Genomic DNA, 22653 nt, shown 5'->3' on the forward strand with positions numbered 1-22653 from the left:
GTTTTGAATACATCAGAGAGTTTTGTGGTGCCCCACCATATTAAGCTCGAACGGTGTTCATTATCATGTCCTATAACTATTGGACCAATAGATATGAAATTGAGGTGGAGCTCCCTTGTGGACCACCAGCCTTCTTTGGAGAAGATGTGTGAGCATCTTGGGATGTATGTTGATGCGTGTATGAATGGCCTTTGCTAGACTCCCCTCGATTTTGAACCTCAAGCTTGTTCATAAGCATGGCGATTTGAAGGTCCTTCTCCTCCACAGTCTTGGTAAGCTTAGCTATAACATGTCCCATTTCAATAATCTTTTCGTCAATGGTGGAAATCTTTGTCATCATAGCCGCCATAGCTATTGTACAGGAAGAATTTTCTAAGAAGATAGATGAAGTTACTTCTCGGGGGGATTCTTGGGAAGAACCTGCCTGCGAAGGAGTACTCGACCCAGCATCTGATGCAGAATAATGATATTCACTCCCTATTGTTGAGTCCTCTAGAGCGAATGCTGAATCTCCCCTCTGGAGGAAGTATGCTTGCTTGTCCTCAAATTGTTCAAGGAGATGACAGTCTTTGGCTGGGCTGGAGCACTTATGAGTTTGGTCACAGGAGCCTTTTCCTCAACTTCTTGTGATGTGAAGAGCCTTATTGCCTTGGCTTTGTTTCTAGTCATGGGACCTGTGGAAGTACTGCTGCTTGTTGACCTCCCAATGCTCTTAGTAGCATTCTTAGGCATCTGAGACTTCTTCAAGGCCATTAATCTTGGGAGATTGGAGACTTGAAGATTTCTAGGATAGAGAAAGAGATTAGAGGTAGAGATGTCCCACCGGGCACGCCAAAAATTTGTACACACAATTTTCGTAAAAGATAAATCACACGATTACGAAATAGTATAACAAATAATCAATTTGTATTTGATTTATATATATGTGAGTACAATCCTCTGTATGAATCTTTACAATGAAAGAGTATAACAAATTCCTCTAATTCGATCTCCAAGAAACATTACAATCCAAAGGGGCTATGAAGCTTGACCTTGAATCGTGCTTTGATGTCTCCAAGTTGAATGAATAGTTGAATGTGCTTGATTTGATGCAAGGGTTGTTGGCTTGATCTCGAACTAGATTAAAGGAGAATCCCCACTTTGATTTGAAGAAGTAGGAATAGATCTTGATGAACAATGGAACTCTTGTGAACTTTAGAGGTGACTCTCTATTTTGGCAGAGCGTCAGTAGTGTTTTTCTCTCTAAGTGTCCGTCCCTTTCTCATATGAGAAGCCCCTATTTATAGGCAACTCAATCGTATTTAATTTGAAATTTTCTCTCAGCATTTATTGAGAGCTAATTATGGATTTAATTTAGTCTCCCATTTAATAAGAACTTCCCATATAGGTCTTTTCTTCTGACATTGCCATATGGCTTTTTTATTTGATGTTGCCACACGGCTTGATTTCATTCGCTAATCATCCACATCATCAATTGGAGATGAATTTGATCCTAAATATTTTATCATGAACAATCAAACAGTTGTAAATACATCATAAAATTTTGATGTCTACAAATGGTCTTATGGTTGACCAATGGGGACAACAATACTAAGTATTTTCATGGCAAGGTCACAAAGAGATTTCGAAGGAATTCTATATTTGGTATTCAGGTTGAGGATGGAAGTTGGGTGGATCAATCGAGGGATATTGGACAATGCTTCATTCGATACTATACTAAGTTGCTCACCACTTCAAACCCTCCATGGGTTCAAGAAGCAATCCAAAATATTCCTCTAATGGTGACTGAATCCATGAATGCTAATTTGGTTAGTACTTTTCATGAGTGGGCAATTGTGGCAACGCTTAAGCAAATGGCTCATTTGAAGGCACCAGGTCCCGATGGAATGCCACCCTTGTTTTACAAGCATTTTTGGCAGATGGTTGGGGATGATGTAACCAGTTCTATCCTCTTATGGCTTAATTCAGGTACTCTACCTTCACCTATTAACCATACTTTTATCACTCTCATCCCTTAAGTTGATAGTCATGAATTAGTCACTGAGTTTCATCCTATTAGTTTGTGCAATGTCTTGTACAAGGTGTTTTCAAAAGTTTTAGCAAACCGCTTGAAAAATTCTTACCAACCATTATTACTAAAAATCAATCGGCTTTTACGAAATATAGGTTGATATTTGACAATATCCTTATAGCTTTTAAGACCCTGCATTGTATTAAAAATTATAAATCCAAGGGAAATGGTTTCATGGGGATAAAATTGGATATGAGTAAAGCCTATAATAGAGTTGAATAGGGGTATTTGGAAAGTATTATGAGGAGAATGGGTTTCTGTGACAAGTGGATTAATCTCATGATGATTTGTGTTAAAATAGTTACTTATTTGATTTTGGTGAATGATGAACCCCATGGGCTCATCCAACCTACAAGAGGGATTAGACAAAGGGACCCGCTATCCCCCTTCCTGTTCCTTTTATGTATGGAAGGACTGCATGGGCTTATCACAAAAGTAGCAGTTCATGGTGATTTGAGGGGCTTTTCTATATGCAAGGATGGTCCTAAACTAACCCATCCATTCTTCACAGATGATAGTTTGTTATTTTGCAGGTCAAATGAATCAAAATGTCAAAAAATTCTAAATTTGTTGGATATGTATGAGGGAGCATCAAGGCAAAAAATAAACAAGGAAAAACAACACTTTTTTCTAGCAAGGCAACTCCTTCGTCAATGAAAAATGCCATAAAAAGCCTCTTTGGAGTACAAGAAATAAAGTTTTATGAGAAGTATTTGGGGCTGCCATCTTTGATTGAGAGGGGAAAGCGGGCAAGTTTCAATTACACCAAAGTAAGAGTTTGGAGAAAGCTACAAGGGTGGGAGGAAAAATTACTCTCATAAGCTGGGAGAGAAGTGCTCATTAAATCTGTGATTCAAGGCAATCCAACTTTTACAATGGGTTGCTTCAAATTGCCAATAGAGTTTTGTCATGAAATTGAAGCCATGGTGAAAAACTTTTGGCGGGGACAACATGGGGAGAGAAGAAAAATTCATTGGATCCGGTGGGGGGAGTTAACAAAATCCAAGTTTGTCGGTGGAATGGGCTTCAAAGATTTAATCCTATTCAATGATGCTCTACTTGCTAAGCAAACATGGCGCCTCCTCAACAACACTAATTCTCTCTTCCATAGAGTCTTCAAAGCAATTTCCAAATTGCTCTATTTTGGATGCAAAGGAGTCAAAGGCAAGTTCTTATGCATGGAGAAGCATCCTCAAAGGGCAAGATGTGATTCTAGAAGGCACTTGTTGGAGGGTTGGCGATGGGAAGTCCATCAAAATTTGCCAACATTGCTGGCTACCTACAAAACACCCAACCAAAATTCCATCCCCTATCCTAGATTTAATGGAAGAAGCAATGGTGGAATGCTTGATTAATCAAAACAATAAAACCTAGAATCATGAAATGATTGATGGGATTTTTGCTCCACAAGAGGCAAAATTAATCAAAAGAATTCCGTTAGTAAAAAATGTAGCCACAGATTCAGTGTTTTAGCCTAGAGTTGAGAATGGGCTATACTCTTGCAAGTCCTGGTACCAATTTTTAAAAAATCAAGGTGCTGGTTTCACTCATCCAGATCCACCAAACCCTACTCAATCTCTTTGGAAAAAAAAATCTGGGCTCTCGATGTTCCAAACAAGGTGAAACACTTCATATGGGGTGCCTTAGAAACTCTCTGCCAACGAAATGCAATCTGGTTCATCGACAAGTGCTCACTGATCATCACTGTGACAGGTGTTCAACATCTCAAGAATATTTGTGTTAATGTATATTATGTTATGGGCTTTAGGCCCAGCTACTTTACTTGTATAGCACACTTGTACTTGTACTACACTTTACTTGTACCGCACACATATGCTTACTTGTACCACACATATATGCCTCCTATATAAAGGCATCACATGTATATTCCTTCATTATGAAATACTATACAATCATTCAGTATTTCTAACATGGTATCAGAGCCAATGCTCTGACCTTTCTCTTAACAGTCTTGTCTCTTCTGGTGTTACTCCACCCTTATCGCTTCCGTCGTCACAACAACCACTGCAGCCACTCACCGTTGAACCTCCGACATCTCTCAGCTGTTGTCCTTGAGTTCTGGACCTGCAGCCGCCGTCGTTGAGGAGTCCCACATCACACAAACCACTGCAATCACCGTCTCCGCCGTGCATCTTGCTCTGATAACCTTTTTGCAGGTACCACAGTGATCGACTCGCCTTGATCTACACAATCATGGAAGTCTCACAAGCATCAGAGCCTGCACACGCCCTCACGCACCGCCCAAAGAAGCCGCGCCTCAGCCACGCGCCTCACGCGCCACCTTCAGTTCCTGCTGACGTCATCAGTGACGTCATACTGCCACATCACCTAGGGCTAACGTCATCATCAACCTTCTGCTGACATCACCCACCACGTGCAGCTGACGTCATCGTTGACCATCGTTGACTAGAGTTGACTTTGACCGAGGGTTGACTTTAACCGTTGACTTTTCTACAGGGTTGACTTTTGCAGTCCAGGTTCTTCTTACCCAGTTTTTCACGTAAATTTCATTTTTGCAGTCTATTTTTGCATATTGTGTTTCTAAATGGATAAAAAGGATGTTTTTCTTCCTTGCCCCATCAATACTGTATTAGAGGGGAACTAGAATTACTTATCTTGGTCTCAAGCTATGCACAGTTTTCTTAAGGGTCGCATGCTTTGGCATTACTGTACTGGTGCAATTACCATTCCTGTCAAGGGAGCAAGTGAAGAAGATGCTGCCTTCCTTGGTCGCATGATTGAATGGGATAGTCACAACCACATGATCCTCACATGGATTCGGAATACTTCCATTCCCTCTATCTCCAATCTGTTGGGTAGCTTTGATGATGCAAAATCAGCATGGGATATGTTGGCCAAAAGGTACTCCACTACTCGCGAATCCATGAAATATCAGTTAGTAGTTGAATTGCATCAACTTCGACAAGAACCAGGGCAATCCATCAATGACTACTATGATCAGCTTCGCTTCATTTGGGACCAAATTGACCTTTCTGATCCAATTTAGGCATGCTCAAAGGATGCTCAGCAATATGCTATAGTTAGAGAGGAATCTCGTCTCTATGAATTCCTAATGTCACTTCACAAGGACTTTAAGCCCATCCGAGAAGAAGCTCGGCTTGTAACCCTTCAAGCCCAAAATAAGTTCAATGTTTTGGCTATTACTCCTTCTGCTCCTGCCATTGAGCAACCTCAGCAATCAGGTGATTCCTCTGGCTCTAACAATCATCGCAAGTAGACCAACAAGAAGTTCTGCAATTATTGCAAGCATCCTGGCCACACCATTGAGACTTGTTACCGTCGCAACAAATCTACTGCTGTTGTTACTAATACTGAGCCTACTCCGCCGATGCCTTCCATTTCAGCTGAGTCCCAGTCTTCTAGATCCACTATCAACCTCTTCCCCACTGAACTACAGGAGATCATAGCTCAGGCTATTCGTATGGCTAGTAATACATCTCTTTCCACTGCTCTCTCAATTCTACCCGATAAGTCTCAAACTTGGCTTTTTGATTCTGCCTGTTGCAATCACATGACACCTCACTCATCCTTATTCTCCAAACTTGACCCTGCACCACATCCTCTTAATATTCATATAGCTGATGGTTCCACCATGCATGGGAACAGTTCAGGTTTTGTTTCGACCTCTAACCTCTCTATTCCTAGGGTCTTCCATGTACCTGACCTATCTTATAATTTGTGCTCTGTGGGACAATTAGCTGAACTAGGATATTGCCTTATTTTTTTTACTATTCTAGGTGTATTGTGCAGGATCCAAGGACAGGGCAAGAGCTTGGGACCGATCCTAGGGTTGGGCGTATGTTTTCCGTGAACAATCTTCATCTTCCACCTGTTGCTCCTATCTCTGTTGCTGCTGCAGCTGCTACAGTTTCTTCCTTACCTTCTCTCGCACTTTGGCATTCTCGTCTTGGTCATGCCTCATCTACTCAAGTACAACAGTTAGCTTCTAAGGGTCTATTGGGTTCTGTGTCCAAAGACAATTTTGATTGTACTTCATGCCAATTAGGAAAACAGCCAGCTTTAACTTTCAATAATAGTAAATCTATCTCTAATAGTATTTTTGAGTTAATTCATTCTGATGTTTGGGGACCTTCTCCTGTTACTAGTATTGGTGGATCTCATTATTTTGTTGTTTTTATTGATGATTATTCTCGTTATAGTTTGATCTTTTCTATGAAATCTTGTTCTGAAATCTTAACAATATACAGTAACTTTACAAAAATGGTTGAAACACAATTCTCCAAACATATCAAAACTTTTCGTTCTGATAATGCTCTTGAATATACTCAATATGTTTTTCAAGCTCTGTTACATTCCTATGGCACTATACATCACCTAACCTATCCAGGCACCTCTCAACAAAATGGTCGAGCCGAAAGAAAACTTCATCATATTCTTGACACTGTCCATGCTCTTCTTCTTTCTGCCAAAGTTCCTGCCCCATTTTGGGGTGAAGCCGCTCTTCATGCTGTTCATGCCATTAATCGCATTCCAAGCACTGTCATCCATAATCAGACTCCGAATGAGTGTCTTTTTGGGTCACCCCCTGACTATCATTACCTTTGCTCCTTCGGATCTGCTTGTTTCATTCTTCTTCAGCCTCATGAGCACAACAAACTTAAGCCTCGATCTAGACTTTGTTGTTTCCTTGGTTATGGTGAAACTCAAAAAGGGTATCAATGCTATGATCCTGTCTCTCATCGTCTTCGTGTTTCCCGTAATGTTGTCTTTTGGGAACACCGCTTGTTTGTTGAACTCTCTCACTTTCGTTCTTCTCTAACTAAACTGCCCTTACTAAACTCCATGAGCCTCAAACCTATCGTGAGGCCTCTACTAACCCTTTATGGCAGATTACAATGAAAGAGAAAATTGATGCATTAACCAAAAACCATAGTTGGGATCTGGTTACTCTCCCTCCTAGTCAGTCTGTGGTTGGTTGTAAGTGGATCTATAAGATCAAGACTCGCTCTGATGGGTCCATCGAGCACTACAAGGCTCGTCTTGTTACAAAAGGTTTTACACAGGAGTATAGGATTGATTATGAAGAGACTTTTGCTTTAGTTGCCCGTATCTCCTCTATTCGTGCCTTCTTAGTTGTTGTCGCTACTAGTAAATGAGACCTTTTTCAGATGGATGTTAAAAATGCCTTCCTTAATGGGGATCTGCATGAAGAAGTCTATATGCAACCTCCTCCTGGTCTTTCTGTTGAAACAAACAAGGTTTGTCACCTTCGACATGCACTTTATGGTCTTAAACAAGCTTCACGAGCTTGGTTTACCAAGTTCAGCTCCACCATCTTTCGCTTGGGTTACATTGCCAATCCTTATGATTCTGCCTTATTTCTTCGTCGCAATGATAAAGGCACCATTTTGCTTCTCCTATATGTGGATGATATGATCATAACAAGTGATGACCTCAGTGGCATTCAAGAACTCAAGGATTTTCTTAGTGAGTAGTTTGAGATGAAAGACCTTGGACATCTCAGCTATTTCTTGGGTCTTGAGATCACTCATTCCACAAATGGTCTTTATATTACTCAAGCCAAATATGCATCTGACCTTTTATCTCGAGCTGGACTCACTGACGGCAAGACTGTTGACACTCCAGTTGAACTTAATGCGCATCTGACACCCTCGGGGGGGAAACCATTGTCTAATCCCTCTCTTTACAGATGATTGGTTGGCAGACTAGTTTATCTCACAGTTACTCATCCAGACATTTCTTACGCTATTCATCAGGTGAGCCAGTATCTGTCTGCTCCACGATCGACTCACTATGCTGCTGTTCTACGCATTCTACAATACTTGAAGGGCTCTCTCTTCCATGGCCTTTTCTACTCAGCTTAGTCTCCTCTTGTACTCCGTGCATTTTCTGATGCTGATTGGGCAGGAGATCCCACTAATCGCAGGTCCACTATAGGTTATTGCTTTCTCCTTGGTTCTTCTTTGATTTCTTAGCGAAGTAAGAAACAAACTTTTGTGGCCCGCTCCAGTACTGAAGCAGAATATCGTGCTCTTGCTGACACCACATCTGAGCTCCTTTAGCTACGATGGCTTCTTAAGGATTTGGGTGTGTCCACATCCTCTGCTACTCGCCTTTATTGTGACAACCAGAGTGCCATTCATATTGCTCACAATGATGCCTTCCATGAACGGACTAAACACATCGAGATTGATTGTCATTTTATCCGTTCTCATCTTGTCCATGGTGCTCTTAACCTTTTCTCCGTCTCCTCCAAAGATCAACTTGTAGATATCTTCACCAAGGCACTTCCTAAGGGACGCACTCATGATTTGGTTGACACTCTCAAGCTGGTCTCACATCCACCTTGAGTTTGAGGGGGGCTGTTAATGTATATTATGTTATGGGCTTTAGGCCCAGCTCACTTGTATAGCACACTTGTACTTGTACTACACTTTACTTTTACCGCACACATATACTTACTTGTACCACACACATATGCCTCCTATATAAAGGCATCATATGTATATTCCTTCATTATGAATACTATACAATCATTCAGTATTTCTAACAATATGCTTCATGCACTTTGGTCATGTCCCGAATTGGATGGGGTGTGGGATGTTGCATAATGGAATTTCAGGTCTTGGGTACATTTCCAAAACTTCAAGGAGCTACTGAACTAGATTTTTGATCATGGCAAGCGAGCTGAAACATTTTCAGTGACAGTGAGGTGTATTTGGCGGCAGCGAAACAAGGTGCGAAATCAACAGCCCCACCATCCCATTGATCAGTTGTCTTGGGTTGCTGTAGACTCGTTGCTGCCCAACCAACCACACCTACACAGACTGCACAACCCAATGGCATAAAGTGGAAGACCCCTCCTCCCAGTTCCTTCAAAGTCAATTATGATGGAGCTGTTTGTACAAGCTCAAGCTGTTCAGGTATAGGAGTTGTTATCAGAAATCGTGATGGTTTGGTTATCACGTCACTTGCTCAAAATCTCATCAAGCTTACAAACTGGTGGAGATCGAAGCTATGGCAGCAACCCAAGCCATTGAGTTTGCCACAGAAGTTGGTGTGGATAGAATTGTGATTGAAAGGGATTTGAGTGTGGTTGTGGAAGCATTAAGGTTCAATAATGCAAGATTAGCATCATATGGTTTACTCGTTGAAGATGCTACGCTATTAGAAAAGAGATTTTCAAAATTATCCTACTCTCATACAAAGAGAAAGGGTAACAAACTGGCACATGATTTGGCGAGATTAGCACTTAACTTGTCCAATATTGTTGTATGGACGGGGGATGTTCCACCATCAATTTCTCATTTTGTTCAAACTAATTTTACAGTTTCTTTGGAATAATATAAATGAATTTCTTCTTTCTCAAAAAAAAAAAGAATCGAATCGAGTTTTTTTTTTTTTTTTTTTTACTACCTCTGTCCCATTTTATTAGGCCTGTTTAGAAAATCTACATTTTAAAAGAAACATCTTTAATGCATTGTTTTTTACATAAAAGTATACAAGTTTCTAAAACTACCCTCCCTAATTTAAACTTTAGTGAATGAGAGGTATCGAGATATATATATATATATATATTAATAGCCAAAATTCAAAGAAAATCTAATTAGATTTTAATATGATTCTCAATTTTGCACCACATGTCTGGTTTAATTTTTTATTTTGTGCAAAGTGAGTATTGATTGAAAAAATCAAAAATTTCAAGTCCAATTAGATTTTAAATTGACTTTTCAATTGGAGCCCAATTTTCCACCATGTATCCATCTAAGTTTTTAATTTTTGTGGTAAGTGAATTATTGTGTGCAAAAACTGAAGAGTCTAAATCCAATCAAATTCTATATATATATATATATATATAGAGAGAGAGAGAGAGAGAGAGAGAGAGAGAGAGAGAGAGAGAGAGAGAGAGAAACCATTACATATTTTAGAAATTTATGGTTTTAAAAAAATGTGTAAACTAATACCATGTATAATTTAAACATCTTCTCAAAAAAAAAATGTATAATTTGAATTGTATACTTGTGATTATTTTTAATTGTACTCGTATATATACACAGGACTACACGCTAGTTTTAAATAAAGTGAAAATTATATTAAGAAATTTATTTATTAACTAGAATAGAAGCATCACTCACATCAAGAATGCTAAAAAATATAGCATTTAGCAACTTAAAACACTATTTATCTATTTTAACATCACACTATAATATACCCAACATCAAAGTTTTATATTTTTTTACCACTTCATTCAAATATTATTTCTTTATTATTTTGTAATTATTTTTTAATTTCAATCTCATCTCTTCCTCTCTCTTTTTGTACGTGTATCTCTCTTCTCCCAAACAAAAACACCCAACCCACTGCAAACCTAACCCACTGCCACCAGCCACCACCACCCAAACCACACCCACTACCACAGCTGTTGGTGTGGGTGTGTGTTCCAAATACTTTTATTCTTTTTTATTTTCTGGCCATTGGAAATTTATGAGAAAAATAGTCGTTAGGCAATTATGAGAAAAATAGTCGTTAGACAATAATTGATAATATAGCTGTTGGGCTTTTAGGGGTTATTAGTAACTAATAACTATAGACTATTATCTTCATAAGTAGCCTATATAATACTCATCATAACATAATTTCTAAAGGAGTCTTTTTACTAACCTATGTTTTAGATGCACAATTCTACTATCTTTCTCTCCCACATATTTTTCTACAAGAATATTTGTTTTAAGGAAAGGCAATAGAGGGTTGTTCTTAAACTTTTTGTGAGTGGAAGTGCGTACATCATAAAGGTCGACGCTATAGTCTAATCTTGGGGGGTTGTTTGGCCAAGAGAACCAATCGCACCAAGTTTTACTTTAGGTGGCACGAATCAACCTTTAAGGACAATGCTTTCACAGCGTGATTCTATAGCATTGTGAGATTGTTCTAAATTCCTTTTTTATTTTATGTTCTTGCTAATTATTTGGGATATTATTTTTGTAACCAAACTTGTTTATTCACTAAAATATTTCCAACAATCTTAAAGGTTGATCTCTTGCTTCAAAATGGATAAACAAGTTATTGATCATGAAATTTTATATTGTGATTTGATATTATGTTTATAAAGAAAAAATGCTAGTAGTTATATTCTTAGATATAATCACTTATATCTTTTGTGGAGTTTATTTTTCTATCTGGTTTATCTAAACAATTTGGTGGACTAATATTTTCATAGAAAAAATAAATGGCATCCATCCAAATGTGATTTTGATTCTCTAATCTAAATTAATATGTGAATAATAACGTTGTCTTGATATGTGGATATCAACTTATTGCATTTGCAATTATGTGATACTATATGTGTATTGTATTTTGTGAAATTCTTTTATGTCTATTAAAATCTGAGGAACATGAGATTGAAGAAAAACGTATGTGTTTTGAGAAATGTTTTTTGGCATTCAAAAGAAAAATGTTAGCAATAATTTTTATGAGAAATGAGGTAAAATTTTATTTTTTGGTAGAATTCTAAAGAGAAAAAAAAATGGTGTAGACTTATGGTGAAGGCATTCCTATTGTTAAGTGGAATCAATAGTGCCATATCAACTTGGTACTCCTTTTGTATAATGAAGATACAATGATACTATAATTTTATTAAATTTTATTTCCTTGCTAAAGTATTCAAGCAATCATTTATGGTCATGTGAAAAAGAAATTGTGGATGATTAAACATTTGTATTATACAATTGTGGTATAATGATATCAAATTTTACAAAATATTAAGTGCCTTATTCTTGTAAAATTTTGGACGTTCCTAAGAGTGGTTTCTAGTAGCTAGAGGCTATTGGCTTTATGTACAAAAGCTATTATTTCTACATCTCTTGACACAAATATATGAAATGAGAAATTATGGAAAAATAATTAAAATTTTCTTTATATATATATATTAAAAAAAAAAGATCCAACAATTATTTTGGGCTAGTGGATAAGATTTAGTGGGAATAAATATTCCTTATAAATTATATATATATATATATATATATATATATATATATTTACACATATTTTTATTGGCTATATGTGTTGTTTTGAGATGGTGGATAGGTTTTTATGAATTTGAAACAAAAAGACCTTGCAAACCCATAACAAGAGTAACCAAATTCCTTAGTTTGGTACATAATAATTTGGATGATTTAAAACACACAATGACTAGAGATGGTAAAAGATTTCATGCAATTTTTGTTGATGGTCATTCTATATTTATTTAACTTTGTGTATTAGGAACCGAAGATAAGGTATTGGAAATTTTTATAAGATATAAAAAATGAAGTTGAGAATGGCATAAGCCTAACTTGGTATACCTCGAATTATGGGGGTGGTTGGCTAAGATGTTACCCAAATCTAAAAGGAGAATACCTCAAAGTGTGGGGCTACTTGCCTACGGTCATGCTACATGAACCTAAAAGGAGAAAACTTGATTCTTAATTATGTGATTGTGTGTTTATTGGTTATGTTTGTTATAATTCATGACATTGATTATGTTTGTTATAATTCATGATATAAAATTATTTTCATCAATATTGATGTATTTAGAATTTAATACTATTGTTGAATCTTAAAAATACTTTTTTTAAGTATGTGGTTCTTTTGAAAAATAAGGAAAATATGTTTCATGAACCTATCGATATTTCTAATGTTCTTATTGTGATATGCAAGAATTGAGAAGAAGTAAGCGAACTAGGAAGAAAAAGAGTTATGGTAACAATTTTCTTACCTATATTGTTGAAGATAAACTTGTATGTTATTATGATGCAATTAAATTTGTTGAGGCACCATTACCGTTGGAAGCTTTTAACAAATTATTAGATTATGTCTAATCACACTTGGAATGGGTTGAGCTTCCACCTAAGGTTAAGCCTATTAGTTGTAACTGGGTGTTTAAAACAAAATTGTATGGTTGCAATTGTATGGTTGCAAGTGGGTTTCTAAAAAAAAAATTATAACTGAATGGGATCACAAATAAGTATAAGGCATGCTCAGTAGCTAAAGGCTATAAGCAAAAATATCATGTTGATTATTTTATACTTATTTTTCGATTATTAGAATTGCATCTATAAGAATGTTATTTTTCATTGTATCTATTTACAAACCAATTATACATCATATGGATGTTAAAACTTTTTTCTAATAAGTGAATTAGAAAATATATATATATATATATATATATATATTATATGGAGCAACCCGAGGGTTGTGTTATCCTTAAACAATAACATAAAGTTTGTAAATTAGTTAAATCCTTGTATGGATTAAAACAAGCACCTATACAATGACATGAAAATTTTGATATATGATGCTTACACATGGACTTGTGACTTATGGTCATATAATAAGTTAAATAATAATGACGGTGTCATTATTCGTTTATATGTTAATGACTTACTTATATTTGGAACTAGCCATAATGTTGTGCATGATACTAAATGTTTTCTTGCCTCTAAATTTGATATGAAAATTTTGGTCGAGGCAAATGTTATTTTAGGCATCAAGATCCTTAGGAATAATGATTGCAGTGTACTATCACAATCTCATTATGTGGAATAAAAATAAAAATGAACACTTTGATATGTGATCTATGTCTATTATGTATGACTTAAAGGTGCACTTAGTAAAAAATCGTGGTGATACTGTTTCACAAGATAAATATACACAAATTATTGGTAGTTTAATGTTTTGACAAATTGTTCTCATCTTGATATTGCATATGTTGTTAGTAGATTGAGTAGAAACACTCATAATCCTTGTATTGAGCATTGGGATGCAATATCTAAATTATTAAGATATTTAAAGGAGACTTTTGATTTTGGTTTGTTATATTGTGGCTATCATACTGTTTTAGAAGGATATTGTGATACTAACTAGATCTCTGATACAGATGAAGTGAAGCCCACTAGTGGATATATGTTTACACTAGCTGGAAGGGCTGTCTCTTGGAAGTCAACCAAGAAGACTTGCATAGTGAGATCTAAAATGAAAACAGTGTTAGTGGCTTTAGAGAAGGCTAGGTCCAGAGCTGTATGGCTTAGGAGTATATTAATTGATATGCCTCATTTTACTGACTTTATTGGCTCTGTTTGCTTTCCTTGTGATTGCCAGACTGCCATAATCCGTGTTAAGAGCAAAGTTTATAAATGAAAAAATCAACATATCCAATTGAGGCTAAGGCAACTTATTGATAATGATGTTATGTCATTGGACTTTGTGAAATGGGAAAAGTCAACATATCCAATTGAGGTCGAGGTAGCTTATTGATAATGATGTTATGTCATTGGACTTTGTGAAGTCTGAAAGGAACTTGGCCGATCCTTTGACCAAACCACTAGCAATGAGGCTGGTGAGTGAAACATCTAAGGGAATTGGACTGATACCCAAGTTGCGACACTGTGGCTAATGCCTATCCTCTTTATGATGGGTGATTCCACGCAAGAGGTTAAATAGGTAGAGGTCATTAGTGGTCCATGGACACTGTTGTTTGTGTTACGTGTTTTTCGCTATCTCGATAAGGAGATTAGTGATGAGTCCATCCCTATGGTGTGAGAAAGTGCCAAGTTGCAAAATTTGGTGAGGTTGAGCTTTAGGCTCTTAATGGATCCATATCCCTACTTGTTTGGATGGGGTGTATTTGCACGCATTCTTGATGGATGCCACCGATTAAGTTGCAGTTTGTTGGAGGTTGAGCTTTAGGCTCTTAATGAATCCATACTCCCTACTTGTTGGGATGGGGTGCTCTCCACACACTCCTGATGGATGCCACCTATGTATGAGTGGAAGTTGTACCGCTTCCTATGAGACTTTTTGGGTAGGTCTCTAGAGCTCTCATGAAACCCAGTGGTGCATGGCCTGGATAAGGCACCAACCCGCTTAAGAGCAACCTTGATAAAGAAAGTTATGTGGGTGGTAAGTTTGGTTTACTAATAGCTTGGTTAAAAGAGTTTTAACTCCACCTTTGTCTTTTAGTTCCTACTTATTTAACCTATGTATGGTTAAAACCTTCTGGTACCATATTGATGCATGCTTTCTTTAGTTGTGTGCCTTTCCTATTTTGTGTTTGTAACATGTGGGGGATTGTTTGTGTGGATGCGTGTTCCAAAAAATTTTATTCTTATTTATTTTCTAGCAATTGGAAATTTATAAGAAAAATAGCCGTTGGGCAATTATGAGAAAAATAGTCGTTGGGCTTTTAAGAGTTATTAGTAACTAATAACTATAGACTATTATCTTCATAAGTAGCCTATATAATACTCACCATAACATAATTTCTAAAGGAGTCTTTTTACTACTCTATGTTTTAGATACACAATTCTACTATCTTTCTCTCTCACATATTTTTCTACAAGAATATTTGTTCTAAGGAAAGGCAATAGAGCGTTGTTCTTAAACCTTTTGTGAGTGGAAGTGCATACATCACAAAGGTTGACGCTATAGTCTAATCCTGGGGGGTTGTTTGGCCAAGAGAACCAATCGCACCAAGTTTTACTTTAGGTGGCATGAATCAACCTTTAAGGACAATGCTTTCGCAACGTGATTCTATAGCATTGCGAGATTATTCTAAATTCCTTTTTTATTTTATGTTCTTGCTAATTATTTGGGATATTATTTTTGCATCAAAACTTGTTTATTCACTACCGCCACCGCCACCCATAACCTCAACCCTCAACCCACAACCACCTAAATCACAACAAACAAAAAAACCCAAAATCAAATCACAAACTCAAACCCACACCTACACCCACTACCACTAGCCACCCTAGCCACAACCACAACAATCACAACCATCACCAACAACGACAAACCCACCCATACCACAACCAACAAAAACCCACCCACGAAACCCAAACAACCACCACCATTCCACGCCGATGACCCACACCAATCTTCACGCTAATCTCACCTCGACACTAATGCCCACGCTGGTCAAAGAGTTTCAAGCTTGGGTTTTGTCTTAGGCATGGGAGAAGGGAAGGGATGGGTTGAGGGAGAACCAACTAAAAAGATGTGGAACAAGGTTCAACGTGAGAAAGAGAGAAAGAGGGAGAAACTTAGAGACACGCTTGAGGGATTAAATAAATATTTTTTGGCAGTTCACTATAGCTAAGTGTCAAATTTTTAGCATTTGAGAGCTTTAATGTAGTATGTATTTTTGTGTGTAGGTTGTTAAATGGCTTTTTAGCATTTTTAGCATTCTTGATGTGAATGCTAAGAGCACTAGCATTGGGGGTGTAAAACTCCAAGTTGCTATTTTACAACCAAATTCACTAAAAACTCACTCCATTGGGGTATGTAGTTGTAAAAATATATACCTCCTTGCTACAGTAAGTTTGCATATTTGCAACTTACTGTAGTTGGGTGGTAAACTTAAATATTATTATTTTAAGTAGTGTGTAGGTTTGGTAGAGAGGGAGAATGAAAAAAAGGTAGAGAGATGGAAGAGTTGTATTATTTTTATATTATTTGTTGGTATTAATTTATATTATTTTAAAGAGTTGTATCTAAAAATAGAAATTGGGATGTTAGGTGAGTTGTAAAATGAGATGGTAAAATAAATAAAGTAGTATTTGAAAATGTAAAATAGGTATTTTTTTTTACATCTTCTATTGCTAGTGCTCACAATTTAGTGCCAATGGGGTATATAAATATAAATTAGGCCTCGAGAAGAGGGATAAATGAAAACAAATTAAATTAATAGCTTTTTTTTCTTAGAGAGTTTCAATATATGGCACGTCCACTCCTGATAAATAATTTTTTATCATCAGATCAAAACACCAATTAATTTATGGTGTAAGCAGTGATCCCAAATTTCTTATTTAGCCGTAACCGAATTTATAGAACCACAATTAAATGAATAGCTTGACTTCGTAGTGCTGTGCCACTCTAGTCCAGACAATTCATTAAGGCTGTGTTTGTTTCGTGTAAAACGTTTTCCGGAAAATACATATTTTCCGGAAATGCTATTTTCCAGAAAATGAAAATATTTTTAAGTGTTTGGTTGAATTATGAAAATTGTTGTGGAAAATATTTTTATGTGTTTGGTTCTATTAGGAAAATGCTATTTTCCGGCAGCAAATTCCGGCAACAACACAACAACAACAACAACAACAACAACAGCAAATTCCGGCAGCAACAACAACAACAACAACAGCAAATTCCGGCAGCAACAACAACAACAACAATCAGTTCATCAAAAAAAAACAACAACAACAATCAAATTTAAAAAAAAAAAAAAAAAACAACAACAACAATCAAATTAAAAAAAAAAAAAAAAAAAAAAAACTGAGAGATAGAGGAAGAGAGAGCTCGAGGTGCGATGGCGCGATCGAGGGGGTCTTGCAATCCATGGAATCCCACATCGCCTAGGGAAGCAGATGAAAATGTGTTTATAAGGAATGATCTCCCTTCAATGTGTAGAGGCCTTTTCCTAGCGCAACCTAGGGAAGAACAAAACCGTGAGGGGTATGGGTCCCAAAGCGGACAATATCTACACAGTTGGGGGGGGTCGTTACAGATGGTATCAGAGCCATGCCCTAGCCGGAAGTGTGGGTCCCACACGTGAGGACGCGTGTGCTCGTAAGGGGGGTGGATTGTAGTGACCCGAAAGGGGTCTTGCAATCCATGGAATCCCACATCGCCTAGGGAAGCACATGAAAATGTGTTTATAAGGGATGATCTCCCTTCAATGTGTAGAGGCCTTTTCCCTAGCGCAACCTAGGGAAGAACAAAACCGTGAGGGGTATGGGTCCCAAAGCGGACAATCTCTACACAGTTGGGGCGGGGTCGTTACAGAAATGCTGGATATTATCATACTTATGTTGATTATTATGTTGAGAGTCTAGTTTTGAATGACAAAAATCCCAACTGTGCAGTTACTGAGAAAAATTAAAGAGGAACAACAATAGGCAAGGTAACATTCTATTTTAATCCTTATTTTTATGATTTTCCATTTTGTTATTCATATATACTTGGCATTGATTATGATTTGGATGTGAATATATATGACACTGTTCTTTAAATTCTTATTTATGATTGATTACCTGAATTGAGTGGCTTTATATTTAAAATAGATAACTTATCAGTTATCTATTTCATATTACTTTTAAAACAAAAAAACTAAACAAAAAAACAAACTGGTTCATGTTGGTTATTAACTTTTGCATGCTTAATTGTCAAGTGCTTAAAGATAAATGGATTGTGTGAATTTCATGTTTCCTGCCACTTATAAATTACATTTTATAGATAGATGTACTCAACTTTTCTTTCTTGATAATGTTATGATGACCTCTTTTTAACTTCATATTCTTACACTTTTACTAAATGTTCTTCATGGATTTTTTTTTTTCTTTTTAATTTTTTTTTTTAAATCTTAATTTGTCAATAGTGATCTATTTATGCTAAAGATATTTCATACACCTTTTTAAATCTTCCATTCCCACATCTTATTGAAAACATTCAAAAGATCAATGTTCATTGACAAACCAGCTAAACAGTGGCTATTGCTTGCTTTGGATGTTTAAGAATTGAAAATGACTTGTTTATGATCCTCGTCTTAAACTATTTTTGTTATCTTAAGCTCCTTCGCATAATTTGAAAAAGAATTTTAACCCAATATTAGTGAAGCCATCAATAGGTATATATTGATACTTGAATTAATCATGAAGAAAATGGGGAAGCTCTATGTACATGGATGCACATTTTTGTAATTCAAGTTTCACTACAAGGGAATTTTTTACGGAGTTACTTGTTATGTGAAAAAAAACTCAAGATGTTCATCATATCTGTACATATCAGTTATTATGTGAAACATATCTTGGTGCATGCAACACACCGTGTATCCTTTCACGTGTTCACTTCCTAGCTATAGTATATATAAACAAGGAAGTCTTCAGCATTAAGATCACATCCTGTTGAACCGCATAGGACTCTGGTTCTACCTTCCCTTAAAAAGCTTATCTGTCGTTTCTTCTTCTTCTTCTCAAAAGTTAGTCGTTTACGGTTGCCAACCACTCTCTCTTCTTCCATTAGTGCTTTCAGGTCAATGATTCTTTTTCATTTTAATACTAATGTGTGGGGTTTTGTTTTTTTTTTTTTTTGGGGGGGGGGGGTGGGGTGGGGGATTGGTTCTGTAATCATGTTTATGCCACTGTTCTTGTAACCATTTTTATTAATCCATCTATTATTACAGTTGTTCAAGCCATTCTAATAACTTTTTTTTTTTTTTCCTAAACTCTTACCTTTGAATTTTTTTTCCCCTAAACCAAACTAGTTCCATATCCATATTACTTGGTAACAGACTTTGCATTCCATATAAGATCTCATACCCATCCCCCACAAGCAATCTTTGTCTAATTGCATTCCATGGTTATCTACTTCTAGACCTCCCTGAGTTTCCAAGTTTCCAAATCACTATGTTCACAAGCCCCTCAAGGACCATAAAATTGAAATATTGGTCCCTTAATGAGCCATCTATCACCTTCCATTGTTTTTCCCTTTCTTACATGGAATAATTCAGTTTTCTGGTTGTTGAAGAGGCAGTACTTAACAGTTTAATTTCTTGATTTAATATTATTAGAAAATGAGATTGGTTTTTTTTTTCTTTTTTATGGTTGGTGTGTTTGTGATTTGGCTTTATTTTTGTATTTTGGTTGGTTTCTGAAATTAATATCCAGGACTCCTAGTTTGGTTAAGTAATGGAATTATAGTAGGGTATGCTTCAAGTTTCAACTCTTCAATACAAAACAATGTGGAGAATTCTTTCAAACTAGAAATATAGGTTAAATAGAGTTCATCTTTTAATTATAGTACTGAGATCAGGAACTCCTTCACTAATTGGTATCAAAAGGAATTAAATTCTTAAAATTCATTTAAGCTAATTTCTAATTGACCAAATTTGATAATGGTGGGGTATGTTTCTGTGGCTGTCTCTTGTTTTACTCAAGGATTTTGATCCCATATTTATGGGAGGAATTTTCTTACATAAAATATCTTCCAACTTTTTAAGCATAGCACAGGAACTCCAAATCTGCTGCAATGGTCACAATCTGGACTTAAATTTGGGTTTTTGAGTGAGGTGGCTTTCTTTTTTATATAAATCAGTCTCTAATTCAGTTTATGATGTAAGCAAACCTAAAATTTCTTTCAGTTTTATAAGCTCCATAATGAGTGGTGCTTGTCATTTTAACCCAAACGATAGCAGCTGTAGTGCAGAGGTATTAGTAACGAAATTCTGTAGTGGGACTAGCAGTAATGGTGGAGAAAGTGAAGGTGGCTTATCTGTTAGATATGACATGCACCTATGTTTGTCTCTTCAGTCTTCCTATAATTTTCAGAAGCGGCCAAAACATGATGGACCTGGCTGTAAAATACTAAACATCCCAATTAGCCTTGTTGTGTAGATCCCCAATGCACTTTAAATGTGTAATGATGATTCTCAAATGGAGTCTGATTTTCTTATCAATTGGTGCATAAAGTTCAAACTCAATGGGGATTATCTTGAAATTTATTGATGTAGTGAAGCATTTTTCTCATATAATAACCTGATCTCTCATCATCCAAGCTCTCCCTCTTCTTGATTTCAATTTTATAATGTCATTCTTTATGTGATGTATATAGTTTGTCTGTTTTCCCTTTTTCTTTGTATATAAAATATATAAGTGAAGTCTCATTTCAAGGTGGTTCCATAATATCTTGTTTTTGTATTTCGGTGGGGCTGTGTTTCCTGCTCTGTGAACTGGTAGATTTGTATCAGCTAGTATATGCCAAGAATGATTTATTACGTAAATTTGCTTGCTTGTTGGGATGTTTTGATTTTCTTGTTTGTTAAAAAGAAATTCATATTTTTTATTGTTAATAGATTAATTTTTCACCGTCTATGTCTCTTATTGATCTTCATATTCTGTTGTTAACTAGCAGTTTTTTTATGATCTGAATTTCATACAACTATACAAGTCATTTTCTTGATCTTCATATTAGTACTTATCTTTGATCTCTGAACAGGTCGGTTGTTTGCTTTGTTGGACTAATTTAACTCAGATTTCAAGGCTTATAGTGAGACATCTTTTCAACGATGGGAAATCATGATTGCACTTAAAGCTCTCAACTGTGGCCCTGTTGAAACTGATAAGCTTTATGCAGTGGTGATTGCAACAGAAGCTTTGAATGAGCAGATGCTTGCAACTACTTATGATCATTTGGTTTATGATGAATTGGCAGGAAGATTATTTAGGGCTAAAAATTCTAAACTGTGAAAATTTTGGTTAGAGAGCTTTTTCACCAAAAAAATGGTGGTCACTAAACTTTGTTAAGCATTATGAACAATGTTAATGGTAGTATTATGGTTATACATTAGGGAGCAATGTGTCTTTTGAATAAACTTGGATGGTAGTAGTGATTAGATGTTATGTATCCAGGAGGGGAATGTATAATGTTGTTTATGGAAGAATGCTAAGTGTTTGGATGATTATGAATTATAACTTAGATGGTGGTGGTATTATTGTTATTATATGTATTACAAATTTACAAATGCTTTCATTTTACCTAAGTGTGTCAAAGTATATGTTTCAGAGGTAGAAGTGCAGTCAATCTATATGCCTTGTAAAAAATAACTAGCCCTCGTGTCCTGTACTGCAATTTTTCAAAAAAAAAATAAATGACACAACTGGAACACGTGCAAATGTAACTGAATAGTTACGTTTTTGTCATGTTGCTTATTTTTAACACCATTTTGCTTCCAATTGATTTATCCAAAGAAGGCAAACAAGCTCTCCAACTGACTCTCTCTCTCTCCTCTCTCTCTCTCTCTCACTCCAACTATTACTGTTAAACTCTTCTATTTACTGCCTCTACAATCTCTGAACCCTTTCTCTCATTTCTCTCTCTTTGAAGCTTGAAACAAGCAGAGAATAATGTCAGACTACTTGCCTCCTAAAGTCTGCAAATCTTTATTCACAAAGAAGCGATGTGGGACTCTCTACCTCTTGAAATCCCAACATGTTCTCATACGTCTACAGTCAAATCCATCGTAACTTGCACCTCAGTCTGCAAAACATGGAAATCCCCTACCAAAACCCTACCTTCATTTCCATGCATCTCCACCAATCCTCTAACAAACAACAACCATCCCCTCCTCCTCTTCAGACAAGCAACTGACCAACATGAAAAAGAATACTACGCATTGCATTGGGACGACAACGAAAATTTCTATGAACACACTAGGTTTGGCTTCCCTTTCCATGATCTAAGCCCTTGCGAAATATACCGTGAGGTGGGTACTTGCAACGGTCTCATCTGCCTTGCTGATGATTTTTATATAGACTATTATAAATTCATTCTCTGGAACCCTTGTGTTAAAAGTTTGTGGAACTTCCTCAACCCAATATGACCTTCCACACACATGGTGGGCACGATGCATCTGTTGGGTTTGGATTTGATTCCAAAACCAATGACTATAAGGTGGTGAGGTTTCTGACTTTTCTGGATAAAGATGAGTGGGACTACGAGTCTCCACCTGACGTTGAGGTTTACTCACT

The sequence above is a fragment of the Quercus suber genome, unplaced genomic scaffold, assembly GCF_002906115.3.
Source record: "Quercus suber isolate HL8 unplaced genomic scaffold, Cork oak 2.0 scaffold_743, whole genome shotgun sequence".
NCBI classification, from domain to species: domain Eukaryota; kingdom Viridiplantae; phylum Streptophyta; class Magnoliopsida; order Fagales; family Fagaceae; genus Quercus; species Quercus suber.